The 14,831-nt window shown below is 49.2% G+C and overlaps 1 pseudogene; it reads left to right on the top strand.

Moving 5' to 3' along the window:
- LOC147728235 (uncharacterized) overlaps nt 1-12,554 on the top strand; it is a 69,244-nt pseudogene extending 56,690 nt beyond the window's left edge.
- Nucleotides 12,555-14,831: the final 2,277 nt, after the last annotated feature.

The raw sequence follows: 14,831 nt of genomic DNA, 5'->3' as shown, positions 1-14,831 counted from the left end.
GAGCCGGAAGAAAAGGAGTTGCTGGCCGGCGACCAGTGGTGTATAGTTCGTAGAGATTGATGAAACCTGAAAGCAGAGGGGACCAAGTTCGTACTACTAGCCAGTAGTCAGAGGGTACCAGGAAGGCACCGGTTGGCCGTCACCTTGACCAGGTGAGTGGGCGACGCTCGGCTCTGCAGTCTCACGGACCAGGAGGCGTTGTCGGCGACCACGGTGGAGGTGCGAGCTGTCCCACGACGGATGTCGCTGTCGGCGTCTTGGGTGGACCAGGAGGGTCCGGGGTGCTTCTCGGAAAGATGGAAGCAAGGGCCAGTCTGGAGCAACCAGACCGGCAGTGTTGATTCTTGGTCGTCGTCACGGAAGGGCACAAGCCAGCGGCAAGTGACCAGACAACGTGCTGAGCAGCGAGCAGAAGGGCCCCACGCAGATCGTGGAGATGCTGGGAGACTGCACTTCGGTGCTGGAGCGGCTCAGGGTCGGGGCTTCTCGGACCCCAGAGCACTCACCAGAGAGTTACCTCGATGGTCGTGCTGGTTTTAAGAGCGTGCAGGTTCTGATGATGGCCGGTCCCTCGAGGTCTCGTCGCACCCACAGATCACAGCTGAGCTGATGACGTGGGTAGAGGTCAGAGGTGCCAGGGAAGCCGGTTCTCGTCGAGCTGGGCCGTCGGATTCCTTGAGGAAGGACTTACAGCAAACCGCAGAGTTCTTAGATGGTGCCCGCTGATGCAGGGTGACTACTCCTTAGCCACAAGGGAGAAATCTTAAGAAGAGTCTTGAAGTCCTTTCGTAGAAAGTATTCTTGATTCAAAGATGATCTAATTTTGGAAGGGTCCCCGCTCCGGCCTTTATCCTAAAGAAAGGGGTGGGTACATGACTAGGTCCTGCCCTAAGGGTGGGACCAGGAAGGGGGGTAGTTACACCCCTCTCCCCTGCCGGACTTTCCCCAGGCCAGGGCTGTCGCCCCTGGAACTGGTTCTAACCGGCAGATGCGTAGTGAGCACCGGGGTGCCACTCCGCAGTCACCTTCTCGCAAAAGCCCTACCTACTCAGAATACACAAACCCTGTCTGGGACGGTGCGAACACCGCCCTTGACAGGAAACCCTTTGTCCAAGTGCTCCTCGCTGGAAGGACTCCCAGCAGCAGGAGGTCAGACTTGTGTCTGTGGTGGCAGCATCCATTTTGTGGAGCTGAGGCCTTCGTTAACTTTAACCGGGGTTCACAGTTACGTACATGTCGTGTCCCTCTAGAAGGGCGGAATGCTAACCTCGTCGCCAGAGGTGGTGAGAGGGCAGCATCCCGATTCGTATGACACCTTACTCGACATGTCTTGATAACGCGACACCGGAGTTACCGATGTGGTACGCGTTATCATGGAACAGCCATTGGGTCTCGATTCCGCAAGCTGCAACCGGGCTCGGCTCGGGCCAGAGCTTAGTTCACGCGAGCCCATGCACTCTGCCTTCAGGATTGTCAAGGCCTGCCATAGGAGTGACTGATAGGAACTCGGGTGTCCATTGGAGGGTTAGATATAGGGCTACTATATCTACAGCAAAGGGTGATTACACGACTTTGCCCCAGCTGTCATGCAGCCAGTTGTGTCAAATTTAGGAGGCCAGCCAGGGGTGGCATAATACATGCTGCAGCCCCTGACGGCCCTGGGTACACCTACGCCCTGGGTTACAGGGTCTGATAAGGTGGCCCAGTACCAATTGGTAAATGCACCTAGGGTACATCTCGTAATTTATAAAGAGAACAGCCAGGCTGTGGGTCTGATTGGCAGGCCCACAGCCAGAGGAAGTCGTAAACCAGTGAAACAAAAGCAAAAAATCTGGGTGATCATAGGATTGCAGACCCTACTCTCCTACATGACCCCCCCCCAAACGTCGGAACAACTAACTAACCTTGACCAGGTAAGTCTTCTTGTTCTAAGTGGAAATATCTGGAGAGCCCATCGGCATTGCCATGATCAGTACCAGGTCTATGTTCCACTGTGAAGTCCATCCCCTGTAGGGAAATGGACCACCTAAGCAGTTTGGGGTTTTCACCCTTCATCTGATTTAGCCACAAGAGGGGCTTATGGTCGGTCTGAATCTTGAAGTGAGTGCCAAACAAGTATGGCCTCAGCTTCTTCAGGGCCCAAACCACAGCAAAGGCCTCCCTCTCAATAGCTGACCAATTCTTCTCTCTAGGGGTCAGCCGTCTGCTTATAAAAGCAATGGGCTGGTCTTGACCATCAAAATTCAGTTGAGAAAGAACAGCTCCCACACCCAACTCAGAAGCATCTGTTTGGACAATGAATGGTTTGGAGTAGTCCGGACTCTTGAGGATAGGCGCCGTGCACATGGCCTGCTTTAGGTCATCGAATGCTTTTTGACAGCTCGCTGTCCACTGAACCTTTTTTGGCATTTTCTTACTTGTCAGTTCATTTAATGGTGTCACGATGGACCCATAGTTCCTGACAAACTTCCTGTAGTATCCAGTCAGGCCCAAGAAAGCTCGAACCTGAGTCTGGGTGGTTGGAGGAGCCCAGTCCCTGATTGACTGTATCTTGCTCTCCAGTGGCTGAACCTGACCTCCACCTACAAGGTGGCCCAGGTATACAACCTGTGTCTGCCCTATCTGGCACTTGGTGGCCTTGATAGTGAGACCTGCTGCTTGCAGTGCCTCTAACGTCTTCCGCAGGTGGACCAGGTGATCCTCCCAGGTGGAGCTAAAGACAGCAATATCGTCAAGATACGCTGCACAGAAGTCATCCAGCCCAGTAAGGACATGATTCACCAACCGTTGGAAGGTGGCAGGTGCATTTTTCAGACCAAAGGGCATCACCACGAACTGATAATGCCCACCAGGGGTTGAAAATGCTGTCTTAGGCTTGGCGTCCTCAGCTAACCTGATTTGCCAATACCCAGCTGTCAGGTCAAACGTGCTTAAGTAGTTGGCTGAAGCCAGCCTATCAATAAGCTCGTCTGCCCTTGGTATTGGGTGGGCGTCAGTCTTAGTGACTGCATTGAGACCCCTGTAGTCTACGCAGAACCTCATCTCTCTCTTACCACCCTGGGTGTGAGGTTTCGGCACTAGAACTACGGGACTAGCCCAAGGGCTATCCGAGGGTTCAATGACTCCCAGCTCCAACATTTTCTGCACTTCACTTTTGATGCAGTCTCTGACGTGATCAGGCTGCCTGTAGATTTTACTCTTTACGGGCAGGCTGTCACCAGTGTCGACTTCATGGGTGCACCAATCGGTCTGACTGGGTGTCAGAGAAAACAGATGTCGGAACGACTGAAGAACCTGTTTACAGTCGCTCTGCTGATGGTCGGAGAGGCTGCCGCAAAAGACAACACCATCTACCGAGCCATCGTCAGGATTCTGAGAGAGCAGGTCGGGGAGAGGGTCACTCTCCTCCTCCTGTCCCTCATCGTTTCAAGTCTTCTCCTCTACTTCTGACTCCTCTATTTTTCCTTCCTATCACGGTGTTCCCCAAGGTTCTATTCTCAGCCCTCTGTTTTTTAATTTATATGTGAGACCTCTTGCTTTTTTGGCGGAACAGGCAGGCCTCTCTATTTACTCCTACGCTGATGACACTCAGGTCATCTACTCCCTTTCTACTAATAAGCACCTCCCCTCCTCCTCTCTTCAAGCTGGTCTTACACAGATCTCGGCATGGATGTTGGAGCACAAATTAAAATTAAACGGGGAAAAAACTGAACTTCTCCTGTTTGGCCATGACACTCCACTCTGGGGCCCACAACATTGGCCTCCGGAGATGGGTCCTCTCCCTACCCCAACCTCTTCTGCTCGCAATCTTGGTATCCTCCTGGACAACCAATTGTCCTTCAGGCAGCACGTCGTGAAAGTTTCCGCCACCTGTACCACCATCATCAGGTGGCTTAGGAAAATCTCGTGGATGCTGCCTTCCGACACCCTGAGAACTGTAGTCCAGGCTCTTGTCATCTCTCGCCTGGACTATGGCAACATCCTACTTTTGGGTGCCTGTAAGGAGGTAACGAAGAAGTACCAGGTAGTACAAAACATGGCTGTTCGCCTTATTTGTAATCTACCCGCTAGATCCTCAGCCTCGTCCCATCTGCGTAAATTACATTGGCTGAGGATCGAGAGTAGGGTCAAATTTAAGGCACTATGCTTCATGCATAAAATAATGTCCGGAAAAGCTCCTCGCTACTTATCCGCCCTGGTTCAGCACTATCTCCCTCCACGTACGCTCAGGTCCTCCACCCAGAATAAGTTCCGGATCCCGCGCATCAAGAGAGCAAAAATGGGAGGGCGCTCCTTTTCCTTCCTGGCTCCCTCTCTTTGGAACTCTCTACCTCCCCCTCTGCGCTCTGAAAAGTGCTTCCTTGCCTTCCGCAAGGGAATTAAGACCTGGCTTTTCGATCTGTAAAACGGCTGACCAGACCCTCCCACACTTTTGCATACTGCGATTACTCTCAGCGCCGGGAAACCTACGGGTAGCTGTGCGCTTAAGAAATGTAATAATAATAATAATAATAATCTATGGCCATGAGCAAACTCATGTCCTTCCTGTCGACATATGCTTTTAGCCTGTTGACATGAAGCACCCTGTGGGGGCTCCGGGGAGTTCCCAGGTCGACCAGGTAGGTGACCTCTCCCTTTTTCTCCAGGATGGTGTGGGGCCCGGACCATTTGTCCTTGAGTGCTGCTGGGGCCACTGGCTCCAACACCCACACCTTCTGTCCGGGCTGGTAAACAGTCAAGACAGCCTTTTGGTCATGCCAAGCTTTTTGGAGTTCTTGGCTGGCCTTAAGGTTTTCGGATGCCTTCTCCATGTATTCAGCCATCCGCGAGCGGAGGCCGAGCACATAGTCCACTATGTTGGCTGCAGGCTTTTTGAGAGGTCTCTCCCATCCTTCCTTCACCAAACACAGGGGTCCTCTTACAGGATGCCCGTACAAAAGTTCAAAAGGGCTGTAGCCAACCCCCTTCTGTGGGACTTCTCTGTAGGCGAACAAGAGGCAGGGGATCAGGACGTCCCATCTACGCCGAAGCTTTTCCGGTAGTCCATGAATCATCCCTTTTAGGGTCCTGTTGAATCTCTCAACAAGCCCATTGCATTGTGGATGATAGGGTGTAGTGAACTTGTAGTTGACACCACATTCCTTCCACATAGCAGTTAAGTAGCTCGACATAAAGTTTGCACCTCTGTCGGAGACGACCTCCTTAGGGAAGCCCACTCTGGAGAATACTCCAACTAGGGCTCTTGCCACAACAGGGGCTGTAGTGGTCCTAAGGGGAATAGCTTCAGGATACCTGGTGGCATGATCCACTACCACCAGTATAAACTTGTGCCCTGATGCTGTCGGTGGTTCCATGGGACCGACGATGTCGATCCCCACCCGTTCAAAGGGCACCCCCACCACAGGCATTGGTATAAGGGGGGCCTTTGTCGTGCCACCTGACTTACCACTGGCTTGGCAAGTGACACAGGAGCGGCAAAACTCCTTGGTATCTTCGTTCATGTGAGGCCAGTGAAAGTGCGAGACAAGCCTGTCCCACGTTTTCGTCTGGCCTAAGTGACCTGCTAAGGGAATCTCGTGGGCCAAGGTAAGTAGGAAACCACGCTGAGACAAGGGGACGACCAGCCTCCTGGTCATGCCAGGTTTGGGGTCTCTTGCCTCAGTGTACAGGAGTCCATCTTCCCAGTATACCTTGTGGGTACCTGTGGCGTTCCCAGCAGCCTCAGCAGCAGCCTGCTGTCTGAGGGGTTCAAGAGAAGGGCAGTCTAATTGGTCCTTCCCCAGATCTTCCCTTGAGGGTCCCCCTGAGCCCAAGAATTCAACTTGATCAAGTTCGAACTCTCTCGGCTCAGTTTCCCTCAATTCCTGTAGGTCAGCCTCCTCTGAGACTTGATCCTCGACCTGGGGCAAGGGGGAAGGCGCAGCCTTAACCCTACTGCTCTTTTTCTTGGGAGGTGTCTGGTCCGTTGTTCCAGGATCCAGCACCTGTTCAGTGGGGCATTTCCTGACCTGTGACCTAGTCACAGCGAACACATGTGCTGGCAAACCTAACATTTCCATGTGAGTCCGGTGCTCCACTTCTGACCATTGTGACGACTCCAAATCATTGCCCAACAAACAATCCACTGGGAGGTCTGGACTAACTACAACCTTCTTTTGGCCAGTTACCCCTCCCCAGGAGAAAGCTACAATTGCCATACTGTGATTGGTAGTGACATTGCTTGCATTGGTCACCAGGAATTCTGTACCTGGCATGATCTGTCCAGGGTCCACAAAGTTAGGCGTCACCATGGTGACGCTGGCACAAGTGTCCCTATAGGCCTGAGCCATCTTTCCATTTATGAAAGGCGTCTGTCTGTATTTGCCCAAAGTATTGGGGCTTACGTCAGGGGACACGTCTACGTCCCCTGTACTGACAAGGACAGCCTGAGTGAGTGTGCCAACTAAGTTGTCACGCCCCTCAGAACCCAGGGTTAACCCTACTAAACCCTTGGGAGGCGCACTACCACTGCTGACTGTACTAGGGGGCACAGGTGCCTTAGGGGCTGCAGTGGCAGGAGTCTGCCCTCCTCCTTTCTTGGTGCACTCACTAAACCAGTGAGACTTACTTTTACAGTACTGGCACCATCGTTTGGATTGGCCTTCTTTCTTCTTTTGGGGAGCCTGACCCCCACCCTCTTTGGGTTGTTGGGGACCTGTCGAAGACTTCTGGTCATTTTGTTCCCCCTTAGAATCTTTACCCTTCTGGTCTGCTTTCTTCTGACCACCTTGATTCTGGCCCTGGTTCTGTTTAACTCTCGTACGAACCCATTTGTCTGCCTTCTGCCCCAATTCTTGAGGAGAGGTCAGATCCGAGTCGACAAGATGCTGATGCAACAACTGGTTCTGACAATTGTTTAAAATTTGTTCTCTCATCATCAAATTATACAATCCTTTGTAATCAGTAACCTTACTGCCCAGCAACCAGCCCTCAAAAGCCTTAGTGGCACAATCGACAAAATCAGACCAATCTTGAGACTGCGTTTTCTGGGTATCCCTGAACAGCACCCTGTACTGCTCAGTGGTTAGGCCGAACCCTTCAACGAGTGTATTCTTCAAGACTTGGTAATTGTTGGCGTCCTCTACCCTTGTGGTGAGGAGCTTGTCTCTTCCTTTACCTTCAAAGGAGAGCCACAAGATAGCTGCCCACTGACTCTGGGGAACGCCTTGCACAGTGCAGGCCCTCTCCAAAGCAGTAATCCATTTGTGGATGTCGTCCCCTTGTTTAAAGGGGGGCACTATCTTCCCAAGGTGTTTCGTATCGAAACTCTTTTCCCTATTACTAGGTACATTGCTGCCACCAGTGGGGACTGCCCCACTTAACTGTTGTTCTCTAGCGAAAGCAAGCTTTTCCTTGGCCAGGGCAAGTTCTTCCCTTTCGATCTGCAGATTAGCTGCCCTTTCCTTCGCTTCGTACACTCTCCTCTGAGGGGACGTCATCCCTCTTTGAGAAGAGTTGTGAGAGCCGTTGGTATGAAGGGATCTGCCACAGCCTCTTGATAGAGATCTGGCTCGTCCATTCCCCATGTTAAGCTGACCTGATAGTGGCCCCAGGGGTCCCCCAGTACCGCTATCATGTTTGCTTAAGTTGGACCTGCTTAGTCTGACGACTTCTACCTGTCCCTTATCTGCCTCGTCCCCAGAGAGATCCTCATCCTCATCCTCCTCCACATCCTCGTTCTCGGTTGCGAGATGAATGAGGTCAGGATCGTCTCGGGTTCCCTCGAGGGGAGGCATGTCTCCTTCTGGATTAGAAGAGCTACGAAGTTTCTCAGCTCTCCTGGCATCATAAGTCTCCAAGAGACCAATCAGAAAGGACGTTGTGGGGTTAGACCCCTGCTGAATCTTCCGGGAGTGACACAATCGTCTTAACTCCTTGAAGCTCAGCACAGTATATCCTGAAGGGATGACCTGTGGAGGGTCAACTGACACAAGGGGAGACTCAGAGTTTCCTCCTTGGCCCGACATACTGTTTCTAGTGTGGTGTAAGTGATGCACCTACCTACACTATGTGTTTTCCTACTTTTCCCTTGCTAAGAGTTGTAGCCAAGGTGTGCTAAGCCTTGAGGAGCTACAACAGCTGGTTCAGTAGAACTCAGAGTATTCTAAGCTTTTAGTTATATGTACTAACAGTACTTGTGCGATCTTTCAACAAGATATTCTTAGGATACGTGTGGTAAAACAACAGCAAGCTCAAATCCCAACCGCTGCTCACCAATGTGAGAAGTTGGCCCGATATGCAACGTTCGCTATTCTAGCGACCGCTATGTATCGTTCCAACGACCCTTATGGTGTTTGGTTGTAAGTCAACCTATAGACCAGCTATCCTAGTAGCGTGGATACGAGCAGTCTAAGGCTAAAGACTCGAGAGGGCGCGTTAAGCCAGCTGTTTACCACACATGTACCCCTTGAACACCCAGTGAAAGGACACCACACAAGTGTTATGAAAATAAACAGTATATTTATTAAGAATCACAACAGCCCTGTACTCTTTAGGAGGACAGGGTACTAAGCACAACCAAATCTCTTTAGCAAATACTTCAAGTGCACGTTTAAAGACAAGTGTCCGAGGACACGGAAAGGTTAAGGCAAGTCGGAAGCGAGGGACTCGGGACCCTAGAGTAAGGAGGCTATGCAGGCACCGAAATGCCGAGTTACCTAGCCACGAGGGCTGCGGCTGCAAGTCTTACAGGCGTCGGGGTCTTCGCTGACGAGCCAGGAGCCGGAAGAAAAGGAGTTGCTGGCCGGCGACCAGTGGTGTATAGTTCGTAGAGATTGATGAAACCTGAAAGCAGAGGGGACCAAGTTCGTACTACTAGCCAGTAGTCAGAGGGTACCAGGAAGGCACCGGTTGGCCGTCACCTTGACCAGGTGAGTGGGCGACGCTCGGCTCTGCAGTCTCACGGACCAGGAGGCGTTGTCGGCGACCACGGTGGAGGTGCGAGCTGTCCCACGACGGATGTCGCTGTCGGCGTCTTGGGTGGACCAGGAGGGTCCGGGGTGCTTCTCGGAAAGATGGAAGCAAGGGCCAGTCTGGAGCAACCAGACCGGCAGTGTTGATTCTTGGTCGTCGTCACGGAAGGGCACAAGCCAGCGGCAAGTGACCAGACAACGTGCTGAGCAGCGAGCAGAAGGGCCCCACGCAGATCGTGGAGATGCTGGGAGACTGCACTTCGGTGCTGGAGCGGCTCAGGGTCGGGGCTTCTCGGACGCCAGAGCACTCACCAGAGAGTTACCTCGATGGTCGTGCTGGTTTTAAGAGCGTGCAGGTTCTGATGATGGCCGGTCCCTCGAGGTCTCGTCGCACCCACAGATCACAGCTGAGCTGATGACGTGGGTAGAGGTCAGAGGTGCCAGGGAAGCCGGTTCTCGTCGAGCTGGGCCGTCGGATTCCTTGAGGAAGGACTTACAGCAAACCGCAGAGTTCTTAGATGGTGCCCGCTGATGCAGGGTGACTACTCCTTAGCCACAAGGGAGAAATCTTAAGAAGAGTCTTGAAGTCCTTTCGTAGAAAGTATTCTTGATTCAAAGATGATCTAATTTTGGAAGGGTCCCCGCTCCGGCCTTTATCCTAAAGAAAGGGGTGGGTACATGACTAGGTCCTGCCCTAAGGGTGGGACCAGGAAGGGGGGTAGTTACACCCCTCTCCCCTGCCGGACTTTCCCCAGGCCAGGGCTGTCGCCCCTGGAACTGGTTCTAACCGGCAGATGCGTAGTGAGCACCGGGGTGCCACTCCGCAGTCACCTTCTCGCAAAAGCCCTACCTACTCAGAATACACAAACCCTGTCTGGGACGGTGCGAACACCGCCCTTGACAGGAAACCCTTTGTCCAAGTGCTCCTCGCTGGAAGGACTCCCAGCAGCAGGAGGTCAGACTTGTGTCTGTGGTGGCAGCATCCATTTTGTGGAGCTGAGGCCTTCGTTAACTTTAACCGGGGTTCACAGTTACGTACATGTCGTGTCCCTCTAGAAGGGCGGAATGCTAACCTCGTCGCCAGAGGTGGTGAGAGGGCAGCATCCCGATTCGTATGACACCTTACTCGACATGTCTTGATAACGCGACACCGGAGTTACCGATGTGGTACGCGTTATCATGGAACAGCCATTGGGTCTCGATTCCGCAAGCTGCAACCGGGCTCGGCTCGGGCCAGAGCTTAGTTCACGCGAGCCCATGCACTCTGCCTTCAGGATTGTCAAGGCCTGCCATAGGAGTGACTGATAGGAACTCGGGTGTCCATTGGAGGGTTAGATATAGGGCTACTATATCTACAGCAAAGGGTGATTACACGACTTTGCCCCAGCTGTCATGCAGCCAGTTGTGTCAAATTTAGGAGGCCAGCCAGGGGTGGCATAATACATGCTGCAGCCCCTGACGGCCCTGGGTACACCTACGCCCTGGGTTACAGGGTCTGATAAGGTGGCCCAGTACCAATTGGTAAATGCACCTAGGGTACATCTCGTAATTTATAAAGAGAACAGCCAGGCTGTGGGTCTGATTGGCAGGCCCACAGCCAGAGGAAGTCGTAAACCAGTGAAACAAAAGCAAAAAATCTGGGTGATCATAGGATTGCAGACCCTACTCTCCTACACTACCATATCTCCTACTTTGATGGTAAGTGGTTTACACCCACGTTTTATGTCAAACCATCATTTGCATACATTTTGTACCTTTTGTACATTCTTCCTGACCTCTTTCGCATACCATTCTGCCTTTTTACTTGTCTGAAGCCAACCCGCATTGTCTTTGGATAGTGGTGTTCTGCCTATCATCATTTCGAATGAACCTGTGCTCTCCCCTGGTGTTATTCTGTATGCCCAAATCATTTTCTTTACTTCCATTTTCCAACATAGCCAGTTGTTGTTGGCTAGTTGTATAGTGCCTTTCAATACTCTTTTAAATCTTTCCACAGCTCTGTTGCCTGCAGGGTGGAATACGGATGTGGTTGTGTGAATAATGCAGTTTCTATCTATGAACTTCTTGAAGACAACAGATGTAAATTGTCTGCCATTGTCACTGACAATTGTTTTGAGTATCCCTTCTCTTGTGAAAACACTGTTGAGAAACTTGACAATGTCATTGGCTTCAACTTTGTGGAGTACCTTGCTCTCCGGCCATTTTGAAAAATGGTCCACCAAAATCACAGCATACCCTAGTTCCCCCTGGTAATGTAAGGGGCCTATAACATCTATGCCTACTCTCTCCCAAGGCATATCCCGGCAAGGCAACGGTGGTTTCAGTGTAACCTGAGACTTGTCAGAGTTTTCACATTGGACACAGTTCCTGACTTTACTCTCAATTTCCAAGTCACAACCTGGCCACCAGTACCAACATTTTATCCTTTGTTTTGTCTTGTTGATGCCCATATGCCCCTCATGGCATATCTCCAGAATTCTGCTTTTTAGTGTTTCTTGTTAGTATTACTTTCCCTTGTCTCAAAATGAGTCCCCCTTCTACTGATAATTCATTCCTGAGTTCCCAGTATGGTCTCTAATCATTTCTGATATGTTTTTTGCTTGGCCAACCATTAATAATATGTTTGTTCACTTCTTGTATCACCTCATACCGTTCATATTCCCTAAACCATACTTCTCTATGAATGCTTGGAATGTCTTCGCTAATGGTTGCCACACAGAACTCATCTTCCTTGCATTCCTCCACATCATTTCCCGGTAGAGGTAAACGGCTGAGAAAGTCTGTTACCACGTTTTTAGCACCTGGCAAATTCTGTACATCAAAGTTGTAGTCTAATAGCCTGACTGACAAACGTGCCAACCTAGGAGAAACATTATATAATCCCTTTGTGAGTAGTTTGTGATCACACCTTAGAGTTACCCTTTTCCCACTAATATATTGTCGGAAATGCTCCAAACCCCACACGCATGCCAATGCCTCACGCTCAATCACTGAGTATTTTTTCCCTCGATAAGGATGAGTGAAAGTAATGCAAAGGCAATAGTCACTTCCTCCCCCGCTAATCCAATTTGCGTTAGCACAGCACCTATTCCTCTTCCACTTGCATCCGTTGTGACCACGCTCTTGAGACTCGAGTCAAAGCCTTGTAGTGGTGGAGCATCACAAATTTCACGTTTCAGAGCCACAAACGCCTTGTTGCAACCTGCTGACCATTCAAATTTATTTTTACACTTCAGTATTGTCTAATGTCATATGTTTTTTGTTGAAAAACTCCTTACAAATTTTATATAGAATTCTACTAGCCCTCAGAAAGCTCTCCACGTCTCCCTAGTTTGTGGCACTGGAGCATCCTGCATTAACTATTTCTTTCTTTGGTTTTATGCCCTTTGGTGTGATTTTATGCCCCAGGTATGTCAATTTCCTTTCTGCAAACTTGCACTTAGCATACTCTGCTGTCAAACCACACCTTTGAAGAATTTTTAGTACTTGTGTTAGCTTTTGTTCATGGTCTGCTTTGTTTTTTCCCGTTACTAGGATGTCATCTTGGAAGATGAGCACATTTTTGATAGCTTTGAAAATCTCCTGCATGAGTCTTTGAAATAATGCCGCTGCCAATGCCAGCCCAAAGGGTACTCTCTTAAACCTATAACACCCAAATGGCGATATGAAGGTGGTTAGGCACCTGCTGTCCGGGTGTAACAGAACCTTGTGGTACGCTGCGGTTAAGTATATTGTTGAGAATACCTTCATATCTTTTGTCAAGGACAGCATTTCATTTATTTTTGGCAGAGGTTACTGGTCTATATGGATGCTTTTGTTTAGATTGCGTAAGTCAATACATAATCTCAACTTGCGATTGAGGTTGCGGGCAACCACCAATGGTGCTACCCATTCAGATGATTCCGTCGGCTCAATGATGTCTGCTTTAAGTAGCACCCCTAACTGCGCCTGGATTTCCTCCCTTAAAGTGAATGGTATGTGTCGCACCATGTGTATACATAGCACAGCATCTTCTTTCAGTTTTATTTTGTGTTGAAACACTTTCAATCATCCGATGGCGCAGTTGTAAACTTTAGGAAACCTGTTTCCAATATTTGTACTAAGTTCCTTATCCTGCTGTGTCAATAAAACAGGCTTTGCACTGTTAGGATTTAGCGTAATACCTAACCTTCCTTGGTCCTTCCACCCTAATACAAATGGTCCGCTAACTGCAACCTATAATTAAAAAGTAGTTTCACTGTTCTTAAATTCAAATTTCAACTCTCTGTACCCCACTAGCTCCATGGGTTGTCCTGTAAATGTTTTCAGTGTGATGTCAGGAGATGCCATTCTTTGCCCAAGAGCCCTCTGCAATTTCTCTCTTCATACCTTTCTGTTAACAATTGTACAGGGCGATCCTGAATCTGCCACAATTTCAATGATCACTCCTCCAATGGCAACTTTACATGTGGGTTTCTTTTTCTTATCTTTCTCCTTTTCTTGTTCTTCAGATTCTTAGTTCACGTTGAGTACACAGAGGTTGTACTTTGACTCATCATAGGAATCCTCTTCATACTCCATTTCCCTCTACTAACCTGACTCTTCCGCTCACTTTTCTGTGACACAGTTTTTGAAAATGTCCAATTATGCCACATTTGCTACATTTGACATTCCATGCAGGACATTTCCAGTCATTAGCCAAATGCCTATGACTTCCGCATCGGTTGCATTTATGCTGCCCTCATTCCTTTTCTCCACTTTTCTGTTCATTTCCAGCACTTTCTTTGCTTTTACACCTGTATTTATCCTTCTGCCTTATCTTGTAGCCACCACGTTTGGTCCCTCCTCCTTTGATTTACTCTCATATATTACTGCCTTGGCACATCTACCTGTTAATTCTGATCATTTTACTATTTCAACTACGTCATTAAGTGGTTTTTCGCCTTTTGCCCATAGCGCATCTTGAATATTTAGGTTTGCTGTACACATAACAATCTGGTCTCTAATTAAGTCATCACGCAGTTCCCCAAATTTAGATGTTAGCGCCAAATTTTTAAGTATGGCAACATAATTCTCTACACTTTCATCTTTCCCTTGCTTGCGGTGGTAAAAGTTATACCGGTTCACAGCAACACAGACGGGAGGCTTATATTAACTGTCTAAATCTTCCAATGCATTTGTAAACACATCGCCTTGTTGGACCTCCTTGTTCATTTTATTGTACACCTTTAGTCCACCAGCCCCCAAGCAATGCAAAAATATTTTCTTTTTTTCCTCTGGTTTTAGTGGTTTATCCTCATCCTCACATTTAGATGTGTAATTGTTGAAATACTCCCAGCATTCTTCCCACTTCAATGGCGGTTCTCTAGACACCGCTAAAAATGCTTGGGGGCGTGCTAAGTTGTATTTATTATTATGGTCCTTATTTTATTCTTATAATTCTGTTTATGCTACACAGTGTTTATATTGAATGTTAAAGACAGTATCACATTTGCTTTCCCAACTTTTATAAGTCTGTTTCCTTCCACATTACATTCTTTATAACTTCTGTTTATGCTGCACAGTGTTTATGTAGAATGCCTTATCCCCACAGTTCTCACTTGTGTTCTCATGTGTTTCTCATTTTTTTCCTGTCTGGTCAGCTGACACCACTGTCACTTGTGCCTAAGTGCGGTGTACCTTTCACTTCTATGATTGAAATTGACTCGCTGCTTCTCTATTGTGATTGTTCCAAAATGGAGTCACGTCAGCTTGCTGTTTCACTTCTCCACTATACCTCTGACTTTTTCCTTCACTCAAGATGGCTTCCACGCAGCGTGCTTACGTCAGCACACCACGCTAGCCAGCACTGCAGCAAACTCATTTCTTTGCTCTCTTCACGATTCACCTCAAGCGTTCAAG

Source organism: Lissotriton vulgaris, chromosome 3_1 (assembly GCF_964263255.1).
Source record: "Lissotriton vulgaris chromosome 3_1, aLisVul1.2, whole genome shotgun sequence".
Classification (NCBI taxonomy): Eukaryota; Metazoa; Chordata; class Amphibia; order Caudata; family Salamandridae; genus Lissotriton; species Lissotriton vulgaris.
This window is presented reverse-complemented; position numbering and strand designations above follow the sequence as displayed.